This window comes from Oncorhynchus gorbuscha, linkage group LG18 (assembly GCF_021184085.1).
Source record: "Oncorhynchus gorbuscha isolate QuinsamMale2020 ecotype Even-year linkage group LG18, OgorEven_v1.0, whole genome shotgun sequence".
Classification (NCBI taxonomy): domain Eukaryota; kingdom Metazoa; phylum Chordata; class Actinopteri; order Salmoniformes; family Salmonidae; genus Oncorhynchus; species Oncorhynchus gorbuscha.
Window position 1 is genome coordinate 74405935 of NC_060190.1, and position 12115 is coordinate 74418049.

Here is a 12115-nt window from a genome sequence, read left to right on the forward strand (position 1 = left end):
TACACCACCCTGAAACAAGATGTTACACCACCCTGAAACAAGATGTTACACCACCCTGAAACAAGATGTTACACCACCCTGAAACAAGATGTTATACCACCCTGAAACAAGATGTTACACCACCCTGAAACAAGATGTTACACCACCCTGAAACAAGATGTTACACCACCCTGAAACAAGATGTTACACCACCCTGAAACAAGATGTTACACCACCCTGAAACAAGATGTTACACCACCCTGAAACAAGATGTTACACCACCCTGAAACAAGATGTTACACCACCCTGAAACAAGATGTTATACCACCCTGAAACAAGATGTTACACCATCCTGAAACAAGATGTTATACCACCCTGAAACAAGATGTTATACCACCCTGAAACAAGATATTACCCTGAAACACCACCCTGAAACAAGATGTTACACCATCCTGAAACAAGATGTTATACCACCCTGAAACAAGATGTTACCACCCTGAAACAAGATGTTAGAAGCCCTGAAACAAGATGGAGATGGCACCCTGAAACAAGATGTTATACCTGATGGAAACAAGATGTTAGTGACCAGATGAAACAAGAGGGTTGGGACCACCCTGAAACAAGATGGGAGACCACCCTGAAACAAGATGTTATACCACCCTGAACAAGATGTTACAGACCCTGAAACAAGATGTGGGAGACCACCCTGAAACAAGATGTTATACCAAGGGAAACAAGATGTTAGAGACCCTGGAGGGAAGATGGTGGGAGAGAAACAAGGGAGGGAAACAAGATGTTAGAGGGGAAACAAGATGTTATACCATGGAGATGGAAACAAGATGTTACACCACCCTGAAACAAGATGTTATACCACCCTGAAACAAGATGGAGGACCACCCTGAAACAAGATGTTAGGAACCCTGAAAAAGATGTTAGGACCAGAGGGGAAACAAGATGTTAGGAAACAAGATGTTACACCACCCTGAAACAAGATGTTAGGACCAGAGGGGAAACAAGATGTTAGGGACCACCCTGAAACAAGATGGAGGGAGAGGGGAAACAAGATGGAGGAAGAGGGGAAGGGAAGATGGAAAACCAGAGGGGAAACAAGATGTTAAGGGAGAGATGAAACAAGAGGGGAAGGAGAGATGAAACAAGATGTTACACCAGAGGGGAACAAGATGTTACAGACCCTGAAACAAGATGTTACACCACCTGAAACAAGATGGAGGACCAGGGGAAACAAGATGTTACACCACCCTGAAACAAGATGTTACACCACCCTGAAACAAGATGGAGGATGTTATACCACCCTGAAACAAGATGTTACAGATCCTGAAACAAGATGTTAGGGAGAGGGGAAACAAGATGGAGGAACCAGGGGAAACAAGATGTTACACCACCCTGAAACAAGATGTTAGGGACCATCCTGAAACAAGATGGGAAGGAGAAACAAGATGGACCAGGGGAAACAAGATGGAGGAAGAGGGGAAACAAGATGTTATACCACCCTGAAACAAGATGATACCCACCCTGAAACAAGATCTTACACCATCCTGAAACAAGATGAGTACCACCCTGAAACAAGATGTTACCCCACCCTGAAACAAGATGTTGAAACAAGAGCACCCTGAAACAAGATGCTTACCACTGAAACAATGGCTTCATAGACAGAGCCAGAAAGGGCCAGTCAGGATGTTGAAGCGCAGAGGACAGTCAGGCAGAATAGCCTGAAACAAGATGTTACACCATCCTGAAACAAGATGTTATACCACCCTGAAACAAGATGTTACAGTCACCCTGAAACAAGATGTTACACCACCCTGAAACAAGATGTTACAGTCATCCTGAAACAAGATGTTATACCACCCTGAAACAAGATGTTACACCAGGAAACAAGATGTTATACCAGAAACAAGATGATCAGGCAGATGTTATACCACCCTGAAACAAGATGTTATACCACCCTGGATGTTACCCCACCCTGAAACAAGATGTTACACCACCCTGGGTTATACCACCCTGAAACAAGGTTACACCACCCTGAAACAAGATGTTAGGGTGAAGCGCAGAAACAAGATGTTACACCACCCTGAAACAAGAGTTACAGTCACCACCCTGAAACAAGATGTTACAGTCACCCAGAAACAAGATGTTACACCACCCTGAAACAAGATGTTACACCACCCTGAAACAAGATGTTATACCACCCTGAAACAAGATGTTACACCACCCTGAAACAAGATGCAAGTGAAACAAGATGTTACCACCCTGAAACAGTCAGGAAACAGATGTTACACCACCCTGAAACAAGATGTTACACCACCCTGAAACAAGATGCACCACCCTGAAACAAGATGTTACACCACCCTGAAACAAGATGTTACACCACCCTGAAACAAGATGTTATACCACCCTGAAACAAGATGAGCTACAGAAACAAGATGCTACACCACCCTGAAACAAGATGTTACACCACCCTGAAACAAAATGTTATACCACCCTGAAACAAGATGTTACACCACCCTGAAACAAGATGTTACACCACCCTGAAACAAGATGTTATACCACCCTGAAACAAGATGTTACACCATCCTGAAACAAGATGTTACAGGCAGAAACAAGATGTTACACCACCCTGAAACAAGATGTTACACCATCCTGAAACAAGATGTTATACCACCCTGAAACAAGATGTTACACCACCCTGAAACAGATGTTATACCACCCTGAAACAAGATGTTATACCACCCTGAAACAAGATGTTACACCACCCTGAAACAAGATGTTACCCCACCCTGAAACAAGATGTTATACCACCCTGAAACAAGATGTTATACCACCCTGAAACAAGATGTTACAGTCCTGAAACAAGATGTTATACCACCCTGAAACAAGATGTTATACCACCCTGAAACAAGATGTTATACCAGGGTGAAACAAGATGTTACACCACCCTGAAACAAGATGTTCAGAAACAAGATGTTATACCACCCTGAAACAAGATGTTACAGTCACCCTGAAACAAGATGTTATACCACCCTGAAACAAGATGTTACACCACCCTGAAACAAGATGTTATACCACCCTGAAACAAGATGTTACACCACCCTGAAACAAGATGTTACACCACCCTGAAACAAGATGTTACACCACCCTGAAACAAGATGTTACACCATCCTGAAACAAGATTTTACACCACCCTGAAACAAGATGTTACACCACCCTGAAACAAGATGTTACACCACCCTGAAACAAGATGTTATACCACCCTGAAACAAGATGTTACACCATCCTGAAACAAGATGTTATACCACCCTGAAACAAGATGTTATACCACCCTGAAACAAGATGTTACACCACCCTGAAACAAGATGTTACACCATCCTGAAACAAGATGTTATACCACCCTGAAACAAGATGTTACATGAGGAATTAGAAGCCAGGTATTGGCCAGGGGATGAGGCTCCAGACGGATGGAGAAATGGAGTGAGATGGATGGAGAGATGGAGGGAGATATGGAGTGAGAGATGGAAGGAGAGGGGTGGGAGATGGGAGAGAGTCATGGGAGAGGGGTGGGAAGGGGGGGAGGAGGGTTGTGAGAGGGGAGGGAGAGGGGTCTCAGAGGGAGAGTTGTGGGAGGGAGGAGCGGAGGGAGGAGATGGAGGGAAAAGGGAGGGAGAGGGAAGGTAGAGATGGAGGGAGAGATGGTGGGAGAGGGGGAGGGAGAGGAGTGGGAGAGAGGAGGGAGAGGGGAAGGGAGGGAGATGGAGGGAGAGGGGAAGGGAAGAGGGGAAGGGAGAGATGGAGGAAGAGGGAAGGGAGAGATGGAGGAAGAGGGGAAGGAGAGATGGAGGAAGAGGGGAAGGAAGAGATGGAGGTTTTGGGGAAGGGAGGAGATGGAGGAAAGGGGAAGGAGAGGTGGAGGGAGAGATGGAGGAAGGGGGAAGGAGGGATGGAGGGAGAAGGGTAAGGAGATGGAGGAGAGGGGAAGGGAAAGATGGAGGAAGAGGGGAAGGGAGGATGGAGGGAAGGAGAGGGGAAGGTAGAGGTGAAGGGAGAGATGGAGGGTTTTGGGGAAGGGAGAGATGGAGGGAGATGGGAAGGGAGAGATGGAGGAAGACGGGAAGGGAGAGATGGAGGAAGAGGGGAAGGGAGAGATGGAGGGAAGGAGAGGGGAAGGGATGAGGTGAAGGGAGAGATGGAGGGAGAGGGGAAGGGAGAGATGGAGGGAGAGGGAAGGGGGAAGAGATGGAGGGAGAGGGGAAGGAGAGATGGAGGAGAGGGGAGGGAGCAGAGAGTGATGCCCAGTCAGACTCTTCAATCATGGGCTACTGAGGAAGGTGGGCCTCTGTGTGTGGAGGTGAAGGCCACTGGGAGATGCTATCTTTACCACTGATACAATGGCTTCTAGACAGAGCCAGAGCAGGGCCAGTCAGGCAGAGTGTAGGGTGAAGCGCAGAGACAGTCAGGCAGAGTGTAGAGTGAAGCGCAGAGCTACAGTCAGGCAGAGTGTAGGGATGAAGCGCAGAGCTACAGTCAGGCAGAGTGTAGGGTGAGAGTGTCAGAGCTACAGTCAGGCAGAGTGTAGGGTGAAGCGCAGAGCTACAGTCAGGCAGAGTGTAGGGTGAAGCGCAGAGCTACAGTCAGGATGATTCTGCCACCTGCTGGTAGTCATGTTCACAAGTGCTTCTGTTTTTGGGACAATGAAGTTGTAAAATTGAGAGAGAGAGGACTGAGCTGCTGGAATTGGTGCACTTTCAGACACAGACACACACACACTCACACACACACACACACACACACACACACACACACACACTCCCTTCCCTCTCATCTCTCTCCTCCCTTCCCTCTCACACTCTTCCCACACACACACACACCTTCCCACACACACACACACACACACACACACACCACACACACACACACACCACACCCACACTCACACACACACACACACACACACACACACACACACACACACAGGTTCAACTATATTTTGTACAGAGGCCCATTGCTCTTGTCATTAATGATTCTTTCTGCGGCAGCATAGCCATTGCATCTATCCTTCTATTGATGTAGTTTAGTGCAGAGTTATTTTGCAGAGTCATTTTCCCTCTCTCAGTACTCTGGGAGCCCCAGGCTCAGTGGGTTTGGATGCATAAACGGCAAGGGCTATTTTCCTTGGCATACTCTGAGCTCTTTCTCATGATTAAACGTTTTGGCTGGCTGGGAAGGAGGGATGATGAGAAAGGAGGAAAGGAGAGGTAGAGTGGTACGTTTTGGCTGACTGGGAAGGAGGGATGATGAGAAAGGAGGAAAGGAGAGGTAGAGTGGTACGTTTTGGCTGACTGGGAAGGAGGGATGATGAGAAAGGAGGAAAGGAGAGGTAGAGTGGTACGTTTTGGCTGGCTGGGAAGGAGGGATGATGAGAAAGGAGGAAAGGAGAGGTAGAGTGGTACGTTTTGGCTGGCTGGGAAGGAGGGATGATGAGAAAGGAGGAAAGGAGAGGTAGAGTGGTACGTTTTGGCTGGCTGGGAAGGAGGGATGATGAGAAAGGAGGAAAGGAGAGGTAGAGTGGTACGTTTTGGCTGACTGGGAAGGAGGGATGATGAGAAAGGAGGAAAGGAGAGGTAGAGTGGTACGTTTTGGCTGGCTAGGAAGGAGGGATCCCTCCCTTCCCTCTCTAGGAGAGGTAGAGTGGTACGTTTTGGCTGGCTAGGAAGGAGGGATGATGAGAAAGGAGGAAAGGAGAGGTAGAGTGGTACGTTTTGGCATCCAAACATTGAGAACAGAAACGAGGTGTCTCAGGACTGAAGGACAATGTATTGTAACAACTCCAGAGTGACCTTAATGCTTTCCAAGTTTCTCTCTCCTTCCCCTCACCTCTCTCCTCTCTTCCCTCTCATCTCTCTCTTCCCTTCCCTCTCTCCTCTCTCCTCCCTTCCCTCTCACCTCTCTCCTCCCTTCCCTCTCATCTCTCTCCTCCCTTCCCTCTCACCTCTCTCTTCCCTCTCACCTCTCTCTTCCCTTCCCTCTCACCTCTCTCCTCCCTTCCCTCTCACCACTCTCCTCCCTTCCCTCTCACCTCTCTCCTCCCTTCCTTCTCACCTCTCTTCCCTCTCACCTCTCTTCCCTCTCACCTCTCTCCTCCCTTCTCCTCACCTCTCTCCTCCCTTCCCTCTCACCTCTCTCCTCCCTTCCCTCTCACCTCTCTCCTCCCTTCCCTCTCATCTCTCTCTTCCCTCTCACCTCTCTCCTCCCTTCCCTCTCACCTCTCTCCTCCCTTCCCTCTCTCCTCTCTTCCCTCTCACCTCTCTCTTCCCTTCCCTCTCACCTCTCTCCTCCCTTCCCTCTCTCCTCTCTCCTCCCTTCCCTCTCTCCTCTCTCCTCCCTTCCCTCTCTCCTCTCTCCTCCCTTCCCTCTCACCTCTCTCCTCCCTTCCCTCTCTCCTCTCTTCCCTCTCACCTCTCTCTTCCCTTCCCTCTCACCTCTCTCCTCCCTTCCCTCTCTCCTCTCTCCTCCCTTCCCTCTCACCTCTCTCCTCCCTTCCCTCTCTCCTCTCTCCTCCCTTCCCTCTCTCCTCTCTTCCCTCTCACCTCTCTCTTCCCTTCCCTCTCACCTCTCTCTTCGCCTTCCCTCTCACCTCTCTCCTCCCTTCCCTCTCTCCTCCCCTCCCTTCCCTCTCACCTCTCTCCTCCCTTCCCTCTCATCTCTCTCTTCCCTCTCACTTCTCTCCTCCCTTCCCTCTCACCTCTCTCCTCCCTTCCTTCTCTCCTCTCTTCCCTCTCACCTCTCTCCTCCCTTCCCGCTCTCCTCTCTTCCCTCTCACCTCTCTCCTCCCTTCCGTCTCACCTCTCTCTTCCCTTCCCTCTCATCTCTCTCCTCCCTTCCCTCTCACCTCTCTCCTCCCTTCCCTCTCACCTCTCTCCTCCCTTTACACTCTCCTCTCCTCCCTTCCCTCTCACCTCTCTCCTCCCCTTCCCATCACTCTCACCTCTCTCCTCTCCTCCCTTCCCTCTCACCTCTCTCCTCCCTTCCCTCTCACCTCTCTCTTCCCTTCCCTCTCACCTCTCTCCTCCCTTCCTCACCTTCCTCCCTTCCCTCTCACCTCTCTCCTCCCTTTACTCTCTCCTCTCCTCCCTTCCCTCTCACCTCTCTCCTCCCCTTCCCATCACTCTCACCTCTCTCCTCTCCTCCCTTCTCCTCACCTCTCTCCTCCCTTCACTCTCACTCTCTCTCTCTTTCCCTCTCACTCTCTCTCTCTCACCTCTCTCCTCCCTTCCCTCTCACCTCTCTTCTCCCTTCCCTCTCACCTCTCTCCTCCCTTCCCTCTCACCTCTCTCCTCCCTTTACTCTCTCCTCTCCTCCCTTCCCTCTCACCTCTCTCCTCCCTTCCCTCTCACCTCTCTCTTCCCTTCCCTCTCACCTCTCTCCTCCCTTCCCTCTCACCTCTCTCCTCCCTTCCCTCTCACCTCTCTCCTCCCTTTACTCTCTCCTCTCCTCCCTTCCCTCTCACCTCTCTCCTCCCCTTCCCATCACTCTCACCTCTCTCCTCTCCTCCCTTCTCCTTACCTCTCTCCTCCCTTCCCTCTCTCCTCCCTTTACTCTCTCCTCTCCTCCCTTCCCTCTCACCTCTCTCCTCCCCTTCCCATCACTCTCACCTCTCTCCTCTCCTCCCTTCTCCTTACCTCTCTCCTCCCTTCTCTCTCACTCTCTCTCTCTTTCCCTCTCACTCTCTCTCTCACTCTCTCACTCTTCTGTTTTGTACCCTATCTCCTCCCTTTTCTCTTATTTATCTCTCTTCTCACTTACCTTATCTCCCTCTCCTCTCCCTGGCCTCTTCTCCCTCTTATATCCTCTCTCTGTCCTCCCCCTCACACGTTATACCAGTCAACTGATGCTTTCAAATAAACTCTAGAATGATTTTTATGGAATTCCGAAATTCTGCCTGAAATAGAATTCCATCCATATGTCTGACTACAGTTGTTTTTTTTATAAAGCGTGATATGAATCACAAACCTCAAAGAGTAAAACACAAGCACAATTCCAGACTAAAATGCAATCCTAACACTAGGACTAATTGGTCAAGACGGTCATCTGAGCTCAGTGGTATTAGGGCTAAATTCGAGCTAATGTTTTTAGGTAATCCTCAAGCCTCACACAATCACTGACCCAGAGAAACCATGACCTACAAACAGCAGTGGGAATTACAGACCAGAGCAGACCAGCACAGGAAGGAAGGTATCTCGCATAAACTATTCCTCCTCCAGCCTCCAAATATGTATTCTACAGAACTATGTTTCTTCAGGGTATTTTGCTTTGCTGAGGCAGAGTAGCTACCACACCTGGGTTCACATACTATTTGAAATCCTTTCACACACTACAAATATATTCTGAAACTGTTTTTAAATACAATTCAAACACATTATAGTGGCAGCAGCAGGAAATGAGCAGAAATAATTGGGAGGAGAATGTGCAAATAAGACCACCTGTTTGTGTGTGTGGGGGAGGGGGCAAATGGCACCCTATTCCTTATTTAGTGCACTAGTTCTGACCACAGAGAGAGAGAAACAGCCTGGTTTGGGGCCCTAATCCGAGAAGCTGGCTGAGGCCTATTTTTACGACGGGAGGCGTCCTGTGCCTGTGAACAATTTTCATTCTTTTCATTGTAGGCTTGACTTCCTAACCTCCCTCGTTAATAAAATGAAACGCCCCATAGATCAGCTACCAAAGACAGCCCACCACTATAATGACGAGGGGCGGATTTCTCTGCTACTGTTTCCAGAGTTGTTTGTTTTCTACGGGGTGTTTTCTGTTACTGTTCACAGATCAGATCACAGATCGTTTTTTTCCAGATGTCGAATAAGACTTGAATATTTAAAATGACAAAAGGATGAATCAAATAATCTCTCTCTCTCTCTCTCTCTCTCTCTCTCTCTCTCTCTCTCTCTCTCTCTCTCTCTCTCTCTCTCTCTCTCTCTCTCTCTCTCTCTCTCTCTCTCTCTCTCTCTCTCTCTCTCTCTCTCTCTCTCTCTCTCTCTCTCTCTCTCTCTCTCTCTCTCTCTCTCTCTCTCTCTCTCTCTCTCTCTACTCTTATCTCCCTCTCTCTCTCTCTCTCTCTCTCTCTCTCTCTCTCTCTCTCTCTCTCTCTCTCTCTCTCTCTCAATTCAATGACTGTTCGCTTTGGATAAAGCGTCTCTAAATGGCATATTATTATTATTATTAGTTCAATTCCATTCAATTCAAGGGCTGTATTGTCATGGGAAACATGTGTTAACATTGCCAAAGCAAGTGAGGTAGACAACATACAAAGTGAATATATAAAGTGAAAAACAACAAAAAATTAACAGTAAACATTACACATACAGAAGTTTCAAAACAGTAAAGACATTACAAATGTCATATTATATATATATATATACAATGTACAAATAGTTAAAGGACACAAGATAAAATGAATAAGCATAAATATGGGTTGTATTTACAATGGTGTTTGTTCTTCACTGGTTGCCCTTTTCTCGTGGCAACAGGTCACAAATATTGCTGCTGTGATGGCACACTGTGGAATTTCACCCAAAAGATATGGGAGTTTTTCAAAATTGGATTTGTTTTCAAATTCTTTGTGGATCTGTGTAATCTGGGGGAAATATGTCTCTCTAATATGGTCATACATTGGGCAGGAGGTTAGGAAGTGCAGCTCAGTTTCCACCTCATTTTGTGGGCAGTGAGCACATAGCCTGTCTTCTCTTGAGAGCCATGTCTGCCTACGGCGGCCTTTCTCAATAGCAAGGCTATGCTCACTGAGTCTGTACATAGTCAAAGCTTTCCTTAATTTTGGGTCAGTCACAGTGGTCAGGTATTCTGCCGCTGTGTACTCTCTGTGTAGGGCCAAATAGCATTCTAGTTTGCTCTGTTTTTTTGTTAATTCTTTCCAATGTGTTAAGTAATTATCTTTTTGTTTTCTCATGATTTGGTTGGGTCTAATTGTGCTGTTGTCCTGGGGCTCTGTAGGGTGTGTTTGTGTTTGTGAACAGAGCCCCAGGACCAGCTTGCTTAGGAGACTCTTCTCCAGGTTCATCTCTCTGTAGGTGATGGCTTTGTTATGGAAGGTTTGTGAATCGCTTCCTTTTAGGTGGTTGTAGAATTTAACGGCTCTTTTCTGGATTTTGATAATTAGTGGGTATCGGCCTAATTCTGCTCTGCATGCATTATTTGGTGTTTTACGTTGTACACAGAGGATATTTTTGCAGAATTCTGCGTGCAGAGTCTCAATTTGGTGTTTGTCCCATTTTGTGAAGTCTTGGTTGGTGAGCGGACCCCAGACCTCACAACCATAAAGGGCAATGGGCTCTATGACTGATTCAAGTATTTTTAGCCAAATCCTAATTGGTATGTTGAAATTTATGTTTCTTTTGATGGCATAGAACGCCCTTCTTGCCTTGTCTCTCAGATCGTTCACAGCTTTGTGGAAGTTAACTGTGGCGCTGATGTTTAGGCCAAGGTATGTATAGTTTTTTGTGTGCTCTAGGGCAACAGTGTCTAGATGGAATTTGTATTTGTGGTCCTGGTCACTGGACCTTTTTTGGAACACCATTATTTTGGTCTTACTGAGATTTACTGTCAGGGCCCAGGTCTGACAGAATCTGTGCATAAGATCTAGGTGCTGCTGTAGGCCCTCCTTGGTTGGTGACAGAAGCACCAGATCATCAGCAAACAGCAGACATTTGACTTCGGATTCTAGCAGCGGGAGGCCGGGTGCTGCAGACTTTTCTGCAGCACCCGGAACAGGGCTCCGGGCAGCCGAGCGGAAATGGTGGAAAACTCGCCTCCCTGCGGACCTGGCATCCTTTCGCTCCCTCCTCTCTACATTTTCCTCTTCTGTCTCTGCTGATAAAGCCACTTTCTACCACTCTAAATTCCAAGCTTCTGCCTCTAACCATAGGAAGCTCTTTGCCACCTTCTCCTCCCTCCTGAATCCTCCCCCCCCCTCCCTCTCTGCAGATGACTTCGTCAACCATTTTGAAAAGAAGGTCTCGACATCCGATCCTCGTTTGCTAAGTCAAACGACACCGCTGGTTCTGCTCACACTGCCCTACCCTGTGATCTGACCTCTTTCTCCCCTCTCTCTCCAGATGAAATCTCGTCTTGTGACGGCCGGCCGCCCAACAACCTGCCCGCTTGACCCTATCCCCTCCTCTCTTCTCCAGACCATTTCCGGAGACCTTCTCCCTTACCTCACCTCGCTCATCAACTCATCCCTGACCGCTGGCTACGTCCCTTCCGTCTTCAAGAGAGCGAGAGTTGCACCCCTTCTGAAAAAACCTACACTCGATCCCTCCGATGTCAACAACTACAGACCAGTATCCCTTCTTTCTTTTCTCTCCAAAACTCTTGAACGTGCCGTCCTTGGCCAGCTCTCCCGCTATCTCTCTCAGAATGACCTTCTTGATCCAAATCAGTCAGGTTTCAAGACTAGTCATTCAACTGAGACTGCTCTTCTCTGTATCACGGAGGCGCTCCGCACCGCTAAAGCTAACTCTCTCTCCTCTGCTCTCATCCTTCTAGACCTATCGGTTGCCTTCGATACTGTGAACCATCAGATCCTCCTCTCCACCCTCTCCGAGTTGGGCATCTCCGGCGCGGCCCACGCTTGGATTGCGTCCTACCTGACAGGTCGCTCCTACCAGGTGGCGTGGCGAGAATCTGTCTCCTCACCACGCGCTGTCCCCCAGGGCTCTGTTCTAGGCCCTCTCCTATTCTCGCTATACACCAAGTCACTTGGCTCTGTCAAAACCTCACATGGTCTCTCCTATCATTGCTATGCAGACGACACACAATTAATCTTCTCTTTTCCCCCTTCTGATGACCAGGTTGCGAATCGCATCTCTGCATGTCTGGCAGACATATCAGTGTGGATGACGGATCACCACCTCAAGCTGAACCTCGGCAAGACGGAGCTGCTCTTCCTCCCGGGGAAGGACTGCCCGTTCCATGACCTCGCCATCACGGTTGACAACTCCATTGTGTCCTCCTCCCAGAGCGCTAAGAACCTTGGCGTGATCCTGGACAACACCCTGTCGTTCTCAACTAACATCAAGGCGGTGGCCCGTTCCTGTAGGTTCATGCTCTA